Below are 4,588 nucleotides of genomic sequence, written 5' to 3'. Positions count from 1 at the left end.
ACAGCATATCTTCGAGGTTTTTGGCTAGAAATGGACTAGGAACATTACCCTAAGTTGTTTTTGAACTTATAAACTTGTTTTTAATGTGGTAATGTTCATGCTAATCCATTCTCAAAGATAATTGTCAATAGATTCATGTTTTGTATTAGTTTAAAGGTTAGACTAATTACATGAAAAAGTTTGATTTGAATTATCTTGTTCTTATGAGTTGCTTATATTAATAGAAAAGTTGAGTGAAAAAGTTGTTTTCAATCCAAATTAATCTAAGAGTTGAGTATAAAATGTGTTTGTGTAACTTATCCTTAAGTTACATGAAGAGTCACATTAAATACTCATAAAACTCATAAAAGATGGCAATGGTTACAAAAGATGAAGAGTCTTGTCCTTAAGTTATGGAGGTTCAAGAGTCACTTCATTAATAAATAAATAAATAAAATATGTAACCTTAATTAATTCCATAAGTTATAAAATAAAGAAAAGATTAATTCTTTATTAGTTTAAAGTCTTCCATAATTTGTCCACAAGTTATGGAACTTGAAGAGTTTTTGGATTAAAACTACTTTAAATACATAAGTTATGGAATTAATTAGTTTTGAATAGTTTCAAAACTTGCCCTCAAGTTTTGGAATTTGTAAAGTTTTCTCTTATGAATACTTTAATTCCAAGTTAGCCCTTAGAATTTTAAAAGTTAAAATTCAACCCTTATACTTTATAATATTATAAGTTAATAATATATATATGTATAAGAGTAAAGTTGGTCTTACCGCTAGTACGCCTCATTCACGAAGCCGGTCTATAAGGTGGGTATAAGGTTGTTGCCTATAAAATGGCAACTTAATGGGTGTCCACTCTCACCCACCGCTTGCTTGACTGATGGAGGGTCGTTAGCCGAACGGGTTTGACATGACTATAATTCTCCCTTCATTAAAAGTATTAATGATAAATACTAAGTAACTAAACTCTTAATAATTCCCAATCTTAGTTACTTAGGAAAATGTGAATAAGGTGCTAATCCATGAAATTACACTTTGCACTTTGTTTAAGTCGTTAGTGGAGCGTGTGTGGTTAACCGGCACACTAACTTGGACTTAACAAGGTAGGTAAAGGGTGACTTAATATTTATCATAGTATCGATGGAGCGTGTGTGGTTAACCGGCACATCGATTGAGGGGTAATTTATTAAGGGTACCAAGTAATTTGCATGGTTACTTCACACCTTGTTTTGTGATCCTCGGCATCCCAGTCACAAAACCTGAAGGGCACACTCGAGATTGAAACATGCCATTGAATAGTTCAATGAATCTCAAAAGATCTAGGAGTTTCAAAACCAATTAAAACCTAATAATACATTTCGTTTATCTTGGTGGAAATTGGTGAATCGTCATTCACCTACCTTCAAATTGTTTTATAGCTTGGATTACGGCATACCTCTTCTAAGTTATAAAATAGTTTGTTGGGTCCTAGCCTTAATATTTTCATATTGGGTGTCATATTAAGGACTTTAAGATCAACTATCTTGAATATCTCCCAAAACATGTCTGTTTTAGACATTTATGATCTTCCCAAATCTATTGAAACAAACATTCCTAATGAAGATGATGTCCCATGGATATCATACTTCTTTCACCTCCTCCAAATTATTCTCCCTACCCCACAAGTTCTTGAAAAATTTAAGGTCACTCGAACCCTATTGGCAAGACAAGGTCTAGGTGTGATCACATCTTGGAGATGTAGTCACATATTGACAAGCCGGGAGAGTTGGGTGTCAAAGTCTTGAAAAAGTTGGTGGTTCAATCACTTTCTAAGTCACATAGTGAGTTCCTTTAGGACACCTATGAAATAGACTATGACAAGACCCTTAATGATCTTATCTATTGTTAAGGTCAACTTCCTGAAACTTTATGGACATTGACAATGGTGACACTGGAAATACAGGAAAAAAAGAACATTCTCTTCCCAAGGAAAGGGATTGACCATAGTCAACTAGGTTGAACAAATGGTAAAGAGAAAAGCTAAGTCTGTGATAGTCCCGTGTACCATTATCAAAGGGTCCATATGTTTATATTGCCAAAGAAAGGGTCATTATTTGCGAAGCTGCCTAATTTACCTAAGGATGTTAAAGTCAATAAGATTGACTCTACTTCAGGTAAAAGTCCACTAATCTAACTCTGTTAAGTTTCTATTTTCAGATTCTTGATACATGATGTGACTGGGTCACATGGTAATGTTTTAAGAATCAAAGAAAAGTAAAGGAACTTAAAGAAAGAATATGCTGAATCTGATCGCGTAGATGGATTTCTATTGCGTAGTTTGAAAATCGGATTCTTGAGCTACTTCTTAGGAGTTATGAGATATTGCTTAGGAATAGATAACAACAAGTTTTTATATGGATTGTAAGGATAAGTTTTTCCACATAGTTTTAAAATAAAAGAAAATTTTTGATTTTATTTATTTTAAATATCCTTACAATGGCATTTGAAAAAAAATTGTTGCTTATATGATTCCATTAATAGCAAGAGTGGAAATATGAAATTGATTCCTTCATTTGTGGTAATGTCTAAATTTACCAAATAAGGAAAGACTCTCATCATCCAAAGTCTCAATTGGACCGGGACTTGGAATCATGCAAGTTGTATAGCATGATGAATGAGAACTTTCAAGTATTGGAAAAATTAAGACTAATTACTTGTTCACATGGATGTGTGAGTCAAGTAATGGACTAAGGGATCGAGCACATAGTCATGTGCATTGATTAAGTCCACCACAAAAGATGTAAGGCTATTCGTCATAGTTTACTAAAGCTCAGTAAATATGATTATACTTACAAGCTTAAGTGTAACTCTGAGACATTGGAAAAGGTTCCAATGCATGGCAGAGCGGATAAGAAGAATCAAATTAGGCAGAAGGATAAAAGTTTCTCAAATCTGAAAAGATGGGAGAGTACTTTAGTATTAGTTTTGTGATCATCTTAATGATTAAGAAACCATATCAAAATTAGTTCTCTAAGGAAGTCTTAGTTCATTCTTGTGACTAAGAAGAAGGGATCTTGAATTGTTGAAATGGTTAAATCAAGAAGATGAGTCATACTTCGTTCCAATACAAGTCTTAGAGTCATACTCCAAGATTGTAATTTGAGTGACATGTCTTAGAGAAGGTTTAAAACACTTATCAAATGTAAGAGTAAAAGTTTTCTACTCTTGTACATTTGAAATTGGTAAGTTGTGATGTTTTGGATAAAACAAAGACCAACTAAGGCCAATTGTGTGAAGTGTTTGTCTTGATTAGAATCCGCACTATCTCTTGGATGTTTGACAAGGAAGTCTTATAGGTCAAGAGGATAGTGGGAGTCTTAAAGGTCTTGAAATTCTCAAGAACTAATCAAGAATAAAACCTAAAGTTCTTCACTAGCACACGACTTGAGGTTTATAACCTATCGTGTTGACATATTCTGTGCCCATTCCAATTAAAGTTGGCTTTGCATATGAGTTCTTAGAGTTCTCAATTGGTTGCACAACAACTTGGAAGCAATGGTAGGCCCTTGAGCTGCCAGGTGGCAAGAAATTAAGATTGAGTTCAGTCCATATGAGTTTGGATTTGTCATTATCCTTGTCTTGTGACTATGGTTATGACAATTCACATGGATAAGAACACATACACCATTAAATCTAAGTGTCATAAGGTTTCTCTCCGATTCATGAAAATGATGGTGAGGAAACACTTTGACTAAGTAGATTTTAGTTAGATAGCAATTGTGATATTTGCATTCTCAAAGTCGTTAGTGGAGCGTGTGTGGTTTACCGGCACACTAACTTGGACTTGTGAGAAATGGCAAAGGTCAAAACGATCAAGACTATGATTACGGCATCCCTTTTCATAGTTCTTAAAATTGTTTTGACACACCCATGATCTATCTAAGGGAAGGTGTATGTTTTTGATAAAGTCTTATCAAAACAATCTAGTATCAGAAATCTGAACTTTGGTAAGAAAGTCAATAAAGTATTGATTTCTAGAAGTCGAGCTTTCTGAGTACATGTCAAAGCTAGTGGGAGCATAAGTGTTATGCTAATAATCATCATGTTAGTGGGAGCATGATAATTATGATAAGGATTGAAAGTTATCAATATTAATTATAGAAAACAAAAGGTTTCAATTGGGAAAAAGTTGTTTTGCTATAATTAAGGGAGAGGAAATTATACTTCATCTCAAATCTATAAGCTTAGATCGTGAGGTTTTAATCATTTAGTCAAGGATATATATGAATTTCATGTTAGAATGGCTCAACATAAGGAAATTCTGTATATGGGTCCATTATTTGCGTTCTTAAATTCGATTATGATTACGGCATCCCTTTTCATAATCTGAATTATGAGAACTTGGCAAATAGAAATGGAAATGTTATAGCAAAAGACTGGTTTAGTCTTTATGTGAGACATCATGAATCGTGTCCCATATGCTTCGGATATAGGATCGATTACATGTGCTATATTCATCCTTTCTAAAATTTTCCAAATGCCTAGGGCATTAAGAAGGGAAAAGGTTTAGAACTGGATATGACTAAAAGGATTAAACAATTGTCGAGGACAATCTA

Source organism: Lactuca saligna, chromosome 5, assembly GCF_052625555.1.
Source record: "Lactuca saligna cultivar CGN05327 chromosome 5, ASM5262555v1, whole genome shotgun sequence".
NCBI classification, from domain to species: domain Eukaryota; kingdom Viridiplantae; phylum Streptophyta; class Magnoliopsida; order Asterales; family Asteraceae; genus Lactuca; species Lactuca saligna.
This window is presented reverse-complemented; position numbering follows the sequence as displayed.